Raw genomic sequence first — 17,168 nt, forward strand, 5'->3', positions numbered from 1 at the left:
TTGCTCATAGATAGCAGTGATGAAATAATTGATCGAAAATCACACGGCCGCTTCTTACATCAATTCATGAAGAAAATTAGTTCCAATATTAGGTACCTAAGTTCAGTAATAACAAAAAAAAACCTAGCCTCTTGCAACAATGCGTAGCACATTTTAATACTTACACTTGAAATAAAAATATGACTGGATAAAGACGATTGCCTTTGTCTTTGAATTTCATATGTGAATAACAATATAGGGCCTTTCAGATAGAGGAGGGGAGGGGCAGGTTGTATTAAACAAGATCGTACACCTGATATGTTTTAACTATAGGCAACTTGTACTTGCAGGCTTAACTCAGTCTTCTGAAGTCAAACGACAAATACCATTAAGATGTTCAAGAGAATAACGTATCAGCATTATTACATACTACAGACACAAAGATACCACTAGGCTCCCAATTTTAAAAATTATATTGTGTGTGAAAGCAGTTAGTAGATTTAATTCTTTGTCACATGGTAGCTAGACCCTGAGAGAATTTCAGAGGAAGTCGACGGGAAAATTGTTTCGTCATAAATAAAAGTTGTACGTACTACTTAGAATTATTATAAAACCAAGATATCAATTGGAAGATGGTTAAAAAGAAATAAATTTAAGAAAAAAGTTAAGACATGGATAACTGATATTTACCCTCGTTTACTCTCTTGGTTCAATTTAGCTGTATTTATATGCTTTGGACATTTGAGGTAGAATGAATAAATCGAGAACCGTTACCTACTAACAAACACAATAGGTAAAACCTAAAAATACGAGCCTTAGGAGTTATAATTTTTGCCAAATTAACTTTCTGCCATTCTGTCCTCCTGCCATTTCGTCCGCTGTCATTTCGTCCTCCTGCCATTTTGTCCGCTGCCATTTCGTCCTCCTGCCATTTCGTCCGCTACCATTTTGTCCTCCTGCCTTTATTTCCTGCCATTATGTCCCCTGCCATTTTGTCCTCCTGCCATTCTGTCCTAAATTCGTTTACATCAGTTCCAGGGCAAACGCGGTGGGACAGGAGAGCGGAGAGTTTCACCCTGTAGTGTATTCAACGGTTTTTAAAAGTTTTAGTTTAGATGTTATACATAACAATCTGTTTACGCTTAATAAAGAAAGCCATAAATTATGTAGTTGTAGTGAACCATTCCTGCAGTAATACAGATGTATTGTGAATAGTGATATATGAATGGAAATTACCAATTTAAGAACAACATAGCACAATTGACAATTCAGTGAGCTTCTACCGTGTATTAAGCAGATTGTATAAAAATTGATTACGTTTTATTCGATTTCATTATAAAACAGGATCAACCTGTAAAACGAAGGAATGACAATGTCAATGACTAAAAGGTTAATTTAAGGTTGATAGCTTAGAGTTTTGCGAAATACCTTGTAACTGTAAGTTTAAATCAAATTAAGCTTAAGGCTCACGATGCTTGTGTTTGTTTTAAGTTTTTTTTTATCGGTTGACAAATAAATTATTTTCTCGAGTTTTGGCCAGGGAAGAATTCCGATATGTTTCCACTCGAGAACTGTGGAAGTCCTCTCCGTTGGTCTATTGGCTAGTGCGTGTGCTTTGACTGTACGTGGTTCTGGGTTTGAATCCCAGTGAAAGACCAAAATTTAATTTTACAATTCTTCACTTTCATTAATCACCTGCGTCCTCTAGCATAAACAACATAATCATGGGCGTTAAAATAAATTTCATTTTCTTTAGAGAAATGAATCATTTGAGGGAAAAGAAGGTGAAGAAATTTTTCCTTCGTTTTTTTAAAGATTTATGGGGTTGGATAGCTTACCTTTCAGGATTGATTTGTAAAATTTGATTCAGTATATCCTTAATTTAAGATCATTATATAAATCCAGCCCTTCGTAGTTTGAATAAAAGTATTGATAAAACATCACTGTATGGGTAGTGTAAGCGTAAGTATAACTGCTTCAGTACATAATAAATTCACAACTTTTATTTATAAGGAATGAAATTTCCCCTGGACTCCCTCTGAATTTCTCTCAGGTTCTAGTTATCATGTGACAAAGAATTAGATCTACTATCTGCTTTCACACACAATATAAATTTAAAAATTGGGAGCCTAGTGGTATCTTTGTGTCTGTAGTATATAATAATACTGATACGTTGTTTTCTTTAACATTTTAATGGCATTTGTCGATTGACTTCAGAGGACTGAGTTTAGCCTATAAGCACAAGCTGTTTATAGTTAAAACATATCAGATGTACGGTCTTGTTTAATAAAACCTTCCCCTCCTCCTCTTCTATCTGAAAAGCCCTATATTGTTATTCACATATGAAATCCAAAGACAAAGGCAATCGTCTTTATCCAGTTGTATTTTTATTTTAAGTGTAAGTATTAAAATGTGCTACACATGGTTGCAAGAGATTGGGTGCCTTTTTTTCTTTTCTTGTTTTCTTCTTTTCTTTTTTCTTTTCTTTTCTTTTCTTTTTTTCTTTCTTTTTTTTGTTAATATTGAACTTAGCTACTGTGATGTGCCCTATATAACACGTATATCATATAGTATGTTCCTTCTACTATCTTATACTACGCTTCAAAACCTGAAAATTAATTCGTGAGACACTCACATAATATAAATAAATTTGCTTACTAATCGTCTAGGTAACTAGTAAACAATAAACTTAATATCAATACCCAAGGTTCAGGGAATTTTACATCAATCAGACTTTTCCAAGTAGACTAGTTTATTCAAAATTTCAAAAACCAAAAACAAAAAAATAATGTTCTCTGAGATTAATATTCCTTAATATAAATGATTTCTCTAATCAAAAAAAAAATCGTTCAGGTACACCTCTAGACCCAGAGGTCCCCACCTATTTAAAACCTTAAATAACAGCTCGCTCCAAACATGAAGCTTCCTTTAAAATTTGTCTAAAATTCCTTAAGAGAGGTTCTGAACATGCGTCCTCGTACAAGCCATCATGAACCTCACATACTCTAAAGACAGACCCAACATTCTGAGTACAGTCTGGCCTAAATCCCTAATTCAGGAATTGCCCTTTATTGGACAACCCTTAAGGAAATCAGCTAGCTAACAGACTTTAAAAGGTAAAGGGAAATGGAAAATTCCTTCATTTAGGAATAAAGCACCTTCTCTCAGGCTCGGTAGTAGGAATAAAAATCAAATCAAACAACAGCCTACCATCCCCTTATGTGAGGAATCAGCTGTGAAAATTCTAATCGGCTAATCAAAAACGACTAACCGAGGGAAAAAAAAGTATATATTACTCATCCGGCTCGGTTGCCATAGCAACAGCCTTCCCTAAAATCAAAATAAAGAAAATTTCTGAAAACATACAGCGTTCGGAAGTAACGTTGTCTCAATAGATCTAAAGATCCCTGCTAAATTTCATTTCTTAAAATATTCCTAGCCGGGAATCGAACCTATCCTTAGACCTTACCCATGGACATACAACCAGAACTCAAATATTCTGATTCGTATTCCGCTTAACAAGTCTAAAGGTTGACCCTATACACAGCCATCTCTTTCGGCTGTACCCCTGCTCTGACTTAAAAGAAAAGTCGCGAAGCAAAACGAGACCCAAGGAGCACGAAAGCTCCTCCCGCTAAAAAATTCCGTCTCGATTCTATCAAAAGAATCCAAAATCTGCCTCCTCGCTGCCATTCCCTTCTTATTTATATACGATTTAACAGCTTTCCCCCTCTCCGCTACGGCGAGAAGAAACTGTCACTGAGCTTAACAGTGTTTCCAAATGAGCTAGCTAGCTATTAAACTTTTGCCTTACTTGGAATTAATTTTTTTTTTTTAAAACTGAAAAGAATAACTTTTAAAGATTAACATGTACATATATATACATACATTAAACAATACATAAATGCAAACATGAATATACAAATTTATATAAAGATTAATAGACAAAAATACCAAACTATAATAATTTTACCAGCGCTGTTTTTTTTTAACCTAATTATATATGTATTAATAAACAAGAAATAATATGTATATTAAATTTCCTTTAAATATATGCATATATGTACAAAACTAGCAATGGGCCTGAAAGTGCTCATTGCACTACCTAATATTGGGAATCATGTTCTTCATGAATTGATGTAAGAAGCGGCCGCGTAATTTCTGGCCAATTGTTTCATCACTGGTATCATGAGCAATGAGATAACAACAGTGGAAGAAACTTCGTTCTTCTCAAACTTGATACTTTGAAAAAACTTATGAGAGGGGTTTCGTTATTCAAATACATATTCATTCTAATCAGTTTCAGAAGTAGAATTAATCTTATAATAACGCAATGACTGTAAGAGTTGCCTTGAAAATGTATTTTGCATGTTTTCTTTTTTTTCTTTTTTTTTACGTAATTCAGAGATTTTTTCTGAATTTCACTGGAGTTATAAGGAACCTTCAATTATCGGGCACCCCACTTTAATCGCTCACCCTCCGCTCCAATGCAACATTGGGAATATTTGCAGCTTAGTGCAGCTTAAAGGAACATGAACGTACATATTTGATTTCTTACTCTCTTGCTCATAGCGTTGCCATCGAGACGAGATGAGAATTCAGGTTTTGTCGTCTCGTGTCGTAAATGTTTTTAAAAGTCTCGTCTCGAATCAAAATTTCCTCGTCTCGTTTTGTAAATTTTTGTAAAAAAAAAATGTGTACTAATTTCCGTCTTAGTTTCATGTAAAATTTATCAGAATTCTTCCAGGTTACGACGAGTCCACAACAGATTGATATAACAACATTTAAATCATATTTATTATTGAAGTAAATTGTGTAATGAGTTGCGTATCTTTAAACGTTGATAAATGATCTTTATTGGGTTCATACAATTACCTTATTAAGTTATATATATATATTAAGTATAACCTTATACTATATATATAAGTATAACCTTATTAAGTTATATCTAAGTGAAGTCTTGATCCGACTACGGTAGGTCCCATAGTTTCAGAGCTATGGACCTTTAAAATTCATTTTTTCCTGTTTTTGGCAGCCTATAACACGTAAACGATGAGGTTTTCCCCCTATGTTTATTGGAACTTTTTTTGTTTGTTTTACTCTCAGGAATCACTCCTGTGCTTTTGTACAACGAATTTAGCGCCATACTATATATATATATATATATATATATATATATATATATATATATATATATATATATACTAATTATTAATCATTGTTTACTAATTACTAAACAGTGTTTGAAATTGAGATGTAACATTTGGGTGAACTAGTCATACCTACAAAACTCGACAATTTTCTTGACTCTCCTCGATTCATTTCTCACTATATATTTACGAAAGAAGGAGCATATACATGGATAAGCATACCCTATATTTTTGAAAACGGGAAATCATATGTCTACCAAAAGTTCTAGTGTTTCTTGTGAGTACTCTACAATTTGCTTCCTCCGATGATTTTTTGTCCCAAACTTTCCTTGAATTTGTCGTTATGCATATTTTATAGACTTAAAAATACTAGAGACAGTCACCAGAAAATAATGAGTACACATCCTACATATCCTCTCGTCAAAAATTTCGGAACGATTCGAATCGACCAATTTTAATTCGTTTTCTTTCCCACAGAGAGCATCTGATCCTTTGTACAATACTGAGGTCAGTTTATTCGCAAGTTAATATCGAAGATGTATGTATTTTTCCTCTTTCTTTGCTTGTTACTTAAAATGTTCTGCAAATAACTTCAATAACTTTTGAAACTGTTAGTCTTTACTTGAGCATATGCGTGAAGTGGTTTATTACGAACACGACAAAAAGAACTGTGATAGATTAATTACAGAAAATCTGCTTAGAAACACTGCTGCTTGCATTTTAGTTCCAAAACCGGCCGCCTGCACTCGTTCGGTGGTCAAGTAATAACGGAAAAATACGTAGTACATTATATAAAATGAGTTAATATAAAGGACTCCGTTAAAAGAGAAATGCAATGGTCAATTTACGAAGCTATCGTGAAATTTAGGATGTTTCGTGTTCATTTGGAGCTAAATATTTTTCAGCAGCGAGATTGTATGAGACTTATCCCGAAGGCGAGAACACTCACCACTTTTTTTTTTTTTTTTTTTTTTTTTTTTGCATTTTGCAATGGATCAATACAAATATAAGTTCCCGCAACATTAGCTGTTTCGTCAGATATGTGTTAATCATTACTGGAATAGGAATCCTCAATAAAAATATTGTGACAAACAACACCAAAATCGAGTTGTGGGAAACGACACGCCGTTGTTTCAGAGTAGCTTTCGAAAGAAGACTTTATATAAATTTCCTACCTTATAAATTCAGGAGGTTTCCTTACTCTATGATGTTTATGTTAAAAAAAAAAAAAAAGATGCCATGGAATTTGTTACTAAAACAACAAATACAAATGCCAATCTCAAACACCACTCATGAAAATCTATGGTAAAGACATTTCTATCTCCAAAACCAGCCTGAAATGTCACGCACTCTTCAAGTGGATAAATATCACACATTACAAATAATAGTAAGAGACGTTCTATTGGTCCCCAACCGGCTTCATTTGTACTCAAGCAGAAAATTTACCCTAACCGCCCTCGTAAATAACACTCCAAATAAGCCATAAATGGCACGTGTTTTCTGTCGAAGTGATACGTTGTTGCCATCGCTAAACTTATATTATCAATAGATACATTATGTAATAATAATAATATTATAATAATACAATCATTAAAGGAAATCAATATAATAGTATGGACAGGGGCGGTCAAGGACGGATTTCTGGCGGTGGCAAGGAAAGATTATATATTTTTCTCATCGGGCTTTTGCGGCACTGATGCCTTACGTGGAGGGGGGAAGGAAAGGGGCAAACCACTTAACATGTTTGGTTCGTACAAGCGTTATAGTTGTGGAAGTTACATAATTTTAACAATATGATATATTTAAGAGTAGAATAAGCACATATCATGAAACTAATGATTGATTTCTTTTTTCTTGTCATTGAAACCTATCCAAATTGAATTCAAATTAAATAAAATATTTCAGTTTAACATCCCAGAACTATGCCCTTAAAGCTAAGAGAAACAAAAAGAGGATGCAACGAAAAGAAAAGTAACGAAAAATTTAGATAAATCTGGAGACTACTGAAAAATCAGGAAGCAAGACGGTAAAAATTGCAACATCACTTTCTTTTTCAGCAGGTCAACTGGAAGGCCACCCTCAGTTGAAAGGACCCCTCCCATGTAACTGAACCTTCTCATTCAGTCAGTGAGCGACGTGACTTAGTTGCGTCCTGCTTGTGTAAAGACAGGTAACCGACTAGCGATGAGGAGGGTTAGAAAATAAGTAACAGTAGTTTAAATTTGTATTAGTTAAAGTTGAACTAACCATTAATTATGTTTCTATATTGGAGTGGCTAAACATGATGTGTACTGTACATTTAAGCGGGCAAACAAATCTCAAACATATCAATTAAATTTAAAATACTTTAAGTTCAGTGGTGAAAACGAATATATATATATATATATATATATATATATATATATATATATATATATATATATATATATAGAGAGAGAGAGAGAGAGAGAGAGAGAGAGAGAGAGAGAGAGAGGCTAATACGTCATTGTATTAACTTATAGATCATTCGTTACAACGAATGTTATGACGACTTTTGAGATTGACACGTCTTACAATGTATGCTTTTCCCAGAATTGCAGAGCGTTTTGACGGCACCACTGAGGCCATGGTCGGCAATTATGAACGAAAAGTCGGCCACTCTGAGCGTTTTGACGGCAACTGTGAAGCTTTGGTCGGCAATTATGAACGAATGGTCGGCAACTATGAGCACTTTTTCTTAAAATCTGAGCATTCTGACGGCTTGTGTGAGGAATCTGACGGCAACTGTCTTTTGACAGCAACCATGAACCATTTAACTTACACTAACAGCAGTAGGTTAGATATTATGAATGAAAAGTCGGCAACTATGAGCATCGTGGAAGCGAGTGTGAGCATTTTGAAAGTACGTGTGAACATTCTGAAGGCAACTGTGAGTATTTCGAAGATGAGCAGGAAACATTATGTAGGCAACTATGAGCCCTTTGTCCGCAATTATGAACGAAAAGTCGGCAACTATAAACGTTTTGACGGAACCTGTAAGGCCTTGGTCGGCAATTATGAACGAATGGTCGGCAACTATGAGCATTTTTCGCTAAATCTGAGAATTCTAACGGCTTGTGTGAGGAATCTGACGGCAACTTTGACTCTTGACAGCAACCATGAACCATTTAACTTACACTGTCAGCAGTATGTTAGATATTATGAATGAAAAGTCGGCAACTATGAGCATCGTGGAAGCGAGTGTGAGCATTTTGAAAGTACGTGTGAACATTCTGAAGGCAACTGTGTGTATTTTAAAGATGAGCACGAACCACTATGTAGGCAACTATGAGCTATTTGTCCGCAATTAGGAACGAAAAGTCGGCTACTATGAGCGTTTTGACGTCTAGTGTGAGGCCTTGGTCGGCAATTATGAACGAAAAGTCATCAACTATGAGCGTTTTGACGGCTACTCTGAGGCCTTGGTCGGCAATTATGAACGAATGGTCGGCAACTATGAGCACTTATCTTTAAATCTGAGCATTCTGACGGCTTGTGTGAGGAATCTGACGGCAACTGTGAGCCTTTTGACAGCAACCATGAACCATTTAACTTACAATATCAGCAGTAAGTTAGATATTATGAATGAAAACTCGGCAACTATTAGCACCGGGGAAGCGAGTGTGAGCATTTTGAAAGTACGTCAGAACATTCTGAAGGTAACTGTGAGTATTTTGAAGATGAGAACGAACCATTATGTAGGCAACTATGAGCCCTTTGTCCGCCAATATGAACGAAAAGTCGGCAATTATGAGCGTTTTGACGGCACCTTTGAGGCCTTGGTCGGTAATTATGAACGAAAAGTCAGCAACTCTGAGCACTTTTTCTTTAAATGTGAGCATTATGACGGCCTGTGTGTGGAATCTGACGCCACTGTGAGCCTTTTGGCAGCAACCACGAACCATTTAACTTACACTATCCCCAGTAAGTTAGATATTATGCATGAAAATTCGGCAACTACGAGCACCGTGGAATCGAGTGTGAGCAATTTGAAAGTACGTCTGAACATTCTGAAGGCAACTGTGAGTATTTTGCAGATGAGCACGAACCATTATGTAGGCAATTATGAGCCTTTTGTCCGCAATTATGAACGAAAAGTCGGCAATTATGAGCGTTTTGACAGCAACCATGAACCATTTAACTTACACTATTAGCAGTATGTTAGATATTATGAATGAAAAGTCGGCAACTATGAGCAACGTGGAAACGAGTGTGAGCATTTTGAAAGTATGTCTGAAAATTCTGAGGGCAACTGTGAGTATTTTGAAGATGAGCACGAATCATTATGTAGGCAACTATGAGCCCTTTGTCCGCAATCAGAAACGAAAAGTCGGAAACTATGAGCGTTTTACGGCACCTGTGAGGCCTTGGTCGGCAATTTCGAATGAAAGACGGCAAGTATGAACGTTTTGACGGCTACTGTGAGGCCTTGGTCGGCAAATTATGAACGAATGATCGGCAACTATGAGCACTTTTTCTTTAAATCTGAGCATTCTCGCTGCATGTTTGAGGAATCTGACGGCAACTGTGAGCCCTCTGACAGCAACCATGAACCATTTAACTTACACTATCAGCAGTATCTTAGACATTATGAATCAAAAGTCGGCAACTTTGAGCAACGTGGAAGCGAGTGTGAGCATTTTGAAAGTACGACTGAAAATTCTGAAGGCAACTGTGAGTATTTAGAAGATGAGCACGAACCATTATGTAGGCAACTATGAGCCCTTTGTCCGAAAATATGAACTAAAATCCGGCTACTATGAGCGTTTTGACGGCACCTGTGAGTCCTTGGTCTGCAATTATGAGCGAATGGTCGGTAACTATGAGCACTTTTTCTTTAAAACTGAGCATTCTGACGGCTTGTGTGAGGAATCTGACGGCAACTGTGAGCCTTTTGACAGCAACCATGAACCATTTAACTTACAATATCAGCAGTAAGTTAGATATTATGAATGAAAAGTCGGCAACTAAGAGCAACGTGGAAGCGAGTGTGAGCATTTTCAAAGTACGTTTGAACATTCTGAAGGCAACTGTGAGTATTTTGAAGATGAGCACGAACCATTATGTAGGCAACTATGAGCCCTTTGTCCGCAATTATGAACGAAAAGTCGGCAATTATGAGCGTTTTGACGGCACCTGTGAGGCCTTGGTCGGCAACAATGAGCACTTTTTGTTTAAATGTGAGCATTCTAACGGCTTGTGTGAGGAATCTGACGCCAATGTGAGCCTTTTGGCAGCAACCACGAACCATTTAACTTACACTATCAGCAGTAAGTTAGATATTATGGATGAAAATTCGGTAACTATGAGCACCGTGGAATCGAGTGTGAGCAATTTGAAAGTACGTCTGAACGTTCTGAAGACAACTGTGAGTATTTTGAAGATGAGCACGAACCATTATGTACTCAATTATGAGCCCTTTGTCCGCAATTATGAACAAAAAGTCGGCAATTATGAGCGTTTTGACGGCACATGTGAGGCCTTGGTCCGCAATTATGAACGAAAAGTCAGCAACTATGAGCACTTTTTCTTTAAATCTGAGCATTCTGACGGCTTGTGTGAGGAATCTGACATCAACTGTGAGCCTTTTGACAGCAACCATGAAGCATTGAACTTACACTATCAGCACTAAGTTAGATATTATGAATGAAAGTCGGCAACTATGAGAATCGTGGAAGCGAGTGTGAGCATTTTGAAAGTACGCGTGAACATTCTGAACGCAACTGTGAGTATTTTGAAGATGAGCACGAACCATTATGTAGGCAACTATGAGCCCTTTGTCCGCAAATATGAACGAAAATCTGGACATATGAGCGTTTTAACGGCACGTGTGGGGCCTTGGTCGGCAATTATGAACGATTGGTCGGCAACTATGAGCAGTTTTTCTTTAAATGTGAGCATTCTGACGGCTTGTGTGAGGAATCTGACGCCACTGTGAGCCTTTTGGCAGCAACCACGAACCATTTAACTTACCCTATCCCCAGTAAGTTAGATATTATGAATCAAAACTCGGCAACGATTAGCACCGTGGAAGCGAGTGTGAGCATTTTGAAAGTACTTCTGAACATTCTGAAGGCAACTGTGAGTATTTTGCAGATGAGCACGAACCATTATGTAGGCAATTATGAGCCTTTGTCCGCAATTATGAACGAAAAATTTGGCAATTATTAGCGTTTTGACAGCAACCATGAACCATTTAACTTACACTATCAGCAGTATGTTAGATATTATGAATGGAAAGTCGGCTACTAAGAGCAACGTGGAAGCGAGTGTGAGCATTTTCAAAGTACGTTTGAACATTCTGAAGGCAACTGTGAGTATTTTGAAGATGAGCACGAACCATTATGTAGTCAACTATGAGCCCTTTGTCCGCAATTATGAACGAAAAGTCGGCAAGTATGAGCGTTTTGACGGCACCTGTGAGGCCTTGGTCGGCAATTATGAATGAAAAGTCGGCAACTATGAGCGTTTTGACGGCTACTGTGATGCCTTGGTCGGCAATTATGAACGAATGGTCGGCAACTATGAGCAATTTTTCTTTAAATCTGAGCATTCTGACGGCTTGTGTGAGGAATTTGACGGCAACTGTGAGTCTTTTGACAGCAACCATGAACCATTTAACTTACACTATCAGCAGTATGTTAGAAATTATTAATGAAAAGTCGGCAACTATGAGCAACGTGGAAGCGAGTGTGAGCATTTTGAAAGTACGTCTGAACATTCTGAAGACAACTGTGAGTATTTTGAAGATGAGCACGAACCATTATGTAGGCAACTATGAGCCCTTTGTCCGCAATTATGAACGAAAAGTCGGCAATTATGAGCGTTTTGACGGCACCTGTGAGGTCTTGGTCGGCAATTATGAAGGAAAAGTCAGCAACAATGAGCACTTTTTGTTTAAATGTGAGCATTCTGACGGCTTGTGTGAGGAATCTGACGCCACTGTGAGCCTTTTGGCAGCAATCACGAACCATTTAACTTACACTATCAGCAGTAAGATAGATATTATGGATGAAAATTCGATAACTATGAGCACCGTGGAATCGAGTGTGAGCAATTTGAAAGTACGTCTGAACATTCTGAAGGCAACTGTGAGTAATTTTAAAAAGATGAGCACGAACCATTATGTAGGCAATTATGAGAACTTTTTCCGCAAATATGAACAAAAAGTCGGCAATTATGAGAGTTTTGACGGCACCTGTGAGGCCTTGACCGCAATAATGAACGAAAAGTCAGCAACTATGAGCACTTTTTCTTTAAATCTGAGCATTCTGACGGCTTGTGTGAGGAATCTGACATCAACTGTGAGTCTTTTGACAGCAACCATGAACCATTGAACTTACACTATCAGCACTAAGTTAGATATTATGAATGAAAGTCGGCAACTATGAGCATCCTGGAAGCGAGTGTGAGCATTTTGAAAGTACGTGTGAACATTCTGAAGGAAACTGTGTGTATTTTGAAGATGAGCACGAACCATTATGCAGGCAACTATGAGCCCTTTGTCTGTAATTATGAACGAAAAGTCGGCAACTATGAGCGTTTTGACGGCACCTGTGAGACCTGGGTCGGCAATTATGAACCAAAAGTCGGCAACTATGAGCGTTCTGACGCCTACTTTGAGGCCTTGGTCGGCAATTATGAACGAATGATCGTCAACTATGAGTACTTTTTCTTTAAATCTGAGCATTCTGACGGCTTGTGTGAGGAATCTGACGGCAAATGTGAGTCTTTTCACAGCAACCATGAACCATTTAACTTACACTGTCAGCAGTATGTTAGATATTAAGAATGAAATTCGGCAACTATGAGCATCATGAAAGCAAGTGTGAGCACTTTGAAAGCACGCGTGAACATTGTGACGCCAACAGCGAGTTTTTGAAGATAAACATTAAAAAATATGTTTTCAGTTGTGAGCCTTATATCCGCAATTATGAACGAAAAGTCGGCAACTATGAGCGTTTAGACGGCAACTGTATGCATTGGTTCGGCAGTTATGAACAAAAAATTCGGCAACTATGAGCATCGTGAATGCAAGCGTGAGCACATTGAAAACACGTGTGAACATTCTGAAGCCAACTGCGAGTATTTTCAAGTTAAACATGAAAAATGCTGTTTTCAACTATGAGCCCTATGTCCGCAATTATGAACGAAAACTCGGCAACTATGAGCGTTTTCACGGCAACTGTGAGCCCTTGGTCGGCAATTATGAACAAAAAGTCGAAAACTATGAGCATCATGAAAGCGAGTGTGAGCACTTTGAAAGCACGTGTGAACAATCTGAAGGCAACTGTGAGTATTTTAAAGATGAGCACGAACCATTATATAGGCAACTATGAGCCCTTTGACCGCAATTATGAACGAAAAGTCGGCAATAATTAGCGTTTTGACGGCACCGGTGAGGCCTTCGTCGGCAAGTATGAGGGAAAAGTCGCCAACTATGAGTGTTTTGACGGCTAATGTGAGGAATTAGTCGGCAATTATGAACGAATGGTCGGCCATTATGAGCACTTTTTCTTTAAATCTGAGCATTCTGACGGCTTGTGTGAGGAATCTGACGGCAACTGTGAGTCTTTTCACAGCAACCATGAACCATTTAACTTACACTTTCAGCAGTATGTTAGATATTATGAATGAAAATTCGGCAACTATGAGCATCGTGCAAGCGAGTGTGAGCATTTTGAAAGTACGTGTGAACATTCTGAAGGCAACTGTGAGCATTTTGAAGATGAGCACGAATCATTATGTAGGCAACTATGAGCCCTTTGTCCGCAATTATGAACGGAAAGTCGGCAAATATGAGCGTTTTGACGGCACCTGTGAGGCGTTGGTCGGCAATTATGAACGAATGGTCGGCAACTATGAGCACTTTTTCTTTAAGTCTGAGCATTGTGACGGTTTGTGTGAGGAATCTGACGGCAACTTTGAGCCTTTTGACAGCAACCATGGACCATTTAACTTACACTGTGCGTAGTAAGTTAGATATTATGAGTGAAAAGTCGGCAACTATGAGCAACGTGGAAGCGAGTGTGAGCATTTTGAAAGTACGTTTGAACATTCTGAAGGCAACTGTGAGTATTTTGAAGATGAGAACGAACCATTATGTAGGCAAATATGAGCCTTTTGTCCGCAATTATGAACGAAAAGTCGGCAAATATGAGCGTTCTGACGGCAGCTGTGTGGCCTTGGTCGGCAATTATGAACGAAAAGTCAGCAGCTATCAGCGTTTTGACGGCAACTGTAAGCCCTTTGTTCGGAATTATGAAGGAAAAGTCGGCCACTACTAGCGTTTTGACGGCACCTGTGAGGCCTTGGTCGGCAATTATGAACGAATGATCGGCAACTATGAGCACTTTTTCTTTAAATCTGAGCATTCTGACTGGTTGTGTGAGGAATCTGACGGGAACTGTGAGCCTTTTGACAGCAACTTTAACCATTTAACCACTATCAGCAGTATATTAGATATTATAAATGAAAAATCGGCAACTATGAGCACCGTGAAATGCAGTGTGAGCAGTTTGGAAGTACGTCAGTAGGGTGGGGTCACTTGAACGTGTTTTTTTCCTACTGCGCATGCGCAAACCCTTGACGCTGATTGGCTGGCGCAGGTCACGTGACCCCGCCACACCCTTTGACGCTTATTGGCTGGCCACGCGCCCGGCCACGCCCCTTCACGCTGATTGGTCGGTGCAGGCCACGCCCCCGGCCACGCCCCTGGACGCTGATTGGCGGGCGTCGGCCACGTCCTTTTACGACCTCCTATCTACTGCGCTGACTGGCTGCCAGCGGACCCCCGCCCCGTTCACGCCGATTGGCTGGCAGCGGACGCCCACCGATTGGCTGGCGTCGGACCTCGCCCCCTTGACGCTGATTGGCCGGTCACGCGCACGGTCTTTTAGGAGTACCGCGCTGATCGGCCGGCGCCGGATCCCCGTCCACGCACATGTCACATAAGATTCGTTCCCTTTTATGAGCACTTTACGAACACATAGCAGAGCAGATATCACCTTCTTCATCCACCTATTTAACATAGCACATATTACATAAGACTCGTTCCCTTTTATGAGCACTCTTTTAAACTGCAAAGACTCGTTCCCTTTTATGAGCACTTTACAACCACATAGCGGAGAATGGAGACCAATTTTTGACCTACTGCGCATTTGCGCAAAACTGTTCCGATTCCGCCGGAGCACAACTGCCGTTCTATTTATCAATGGTACCAGAACACACACACATACACACAGCAGACCGCAGATTGTTCCAGTTTAGGAGCAGACTACGGCTATGCGCAGAAGCATAAAATAAGACATAACACCCCCGTTCTCTTTTACGAGCACTTTATAGCAACATAATAGAGCAGAGAATAAAAAGTAACAACACACAGACACACACACACACACAGCAGACCGCAGACTGTTCCAGTTCAGGAGCAGATTACGGCTATGCGCAGAAACATAAAATAAGACATAACACCCCCGTTCTCTTTTACGAGCACTTTATAGCAACATAATAGAGCAGAGAATAAAAAAATAACAACACACACACACACACACACACTTGATTGCTTATGCGCAGTAAAATTAAATTTCCAATTAATAACACATTGCACGCATGCGCAGAAAAATTACACTAGACTACAGACTGTTCCAGTTGCAGTGCTGGTTCCGGTTCAATAGAGCAGACTACGTGCAACGAGCTGGCCATAAAAGACTATGATCTATTTTCAATCCCACTAAATAACATAGTATACTTGGTTGCGTAAGCCAAATCCGATTTAGTACAAGTAGGACGCATGCGCAGAAACATTTAAATTTCCGATTTTTATGAAACTCGGCATATGGGGGTTTCTGACCCTGCTGATTACGAATACCACACTTACTTTTACCTGGGTCTTATAGTTTATGTTGTGCCGAGTTTCTCAAGGCCTGCTTAAAGCTTAAAATGTATCTTTCAGCCGCGTTACTTGCACAATGGTAGGGTGAAATACATATATCCTTTATGCCTAAGCTATACAAGAAGTCTTTGAATACAGATGATCTAAATACACAAGAATTATCGTGAGCTGTACTTGCCACGAACCCTCTTCGACACATTAATTTGTAAAGTTTATTAACAATAATCTGACTATTCAATTTAATTAACGGTTCCAAAAATACGTATTTAGAAAAAGCATCTACTATTATCAAACAGTATCTACCAGATCTTGAACGTGTAACAGGTCCTATTACATCCACATATATCCTAGAATTAACTCCTCGTATTAATTCTGATACCAATTGACCTATTTTCTTTCTATTATTACTTTTAGCTAGTTGGCATTCCCTACAAGATCTCACGTATTCCTTAATCTCAGGTATAACACCCTCCCAGGTGAACCTAGAACACACCTTTCCTATACATTTATTAATCCCACAATGAGCTCCTGGCAAGGCTGGTTTATGATAGTATTCTATAATAGATTTTGTCAAAGCCTTAGGTAAATAAATTTTATAAGGATTGTGAACAGACCGAGTTTTCTTACACAAAATTCCATTAACCATTTTATATTCTGGTACATCTTCCTTTTTCTTAATCCTATCTATAATACTTTTCATTTCATGATCAGCATTTTGAAATTCTTCTATAGATTGTCTAGCAAAAGGCATACTCCAAATATTGACAAATAGCTTATTAATTATTTCTTCATTTAAAGTAGGATCCTCTATGAACTCTTCAAAATCATGTTTATTGTGCAATCTAGATAAAAATTCACTCGGAATATTCAAAACGCTAGGTGTATGTTTCACTGTAAAACTAAATTGAAACAAACGATACAATAAACTACCATATGGCTTTAATCTTTTCAAATTACGCAACGCATAACTTAACCCCATGTTATCTACTTTTAATAAAAAGGTGCATGAGAGAGAAAAGTTTTAAATCGTTCCATAGTTTCCACTACAGCCATTAATTCAAGCAGGAATATGGGTTTCTCAGCAGTTCCTCAAACGTCGACTATAAAACCCTACAGGAACTTCTTCC

This window comes from Thermobia domestica, chromosome 6, assembly GCF_964235325.1.
Source record: "Thermobia domestica chromosome 6, izTheDome1.hap1.1, whole genome shotgun sequence".
In the NCBI taxonomy this organism is placed as follows: domain Eukaryota; kingdom Metazoa; phylum Arthropoda; class Insecta; order Zygentoma; family Lepismatidae; genus Thermobia; species Thermobia domestica.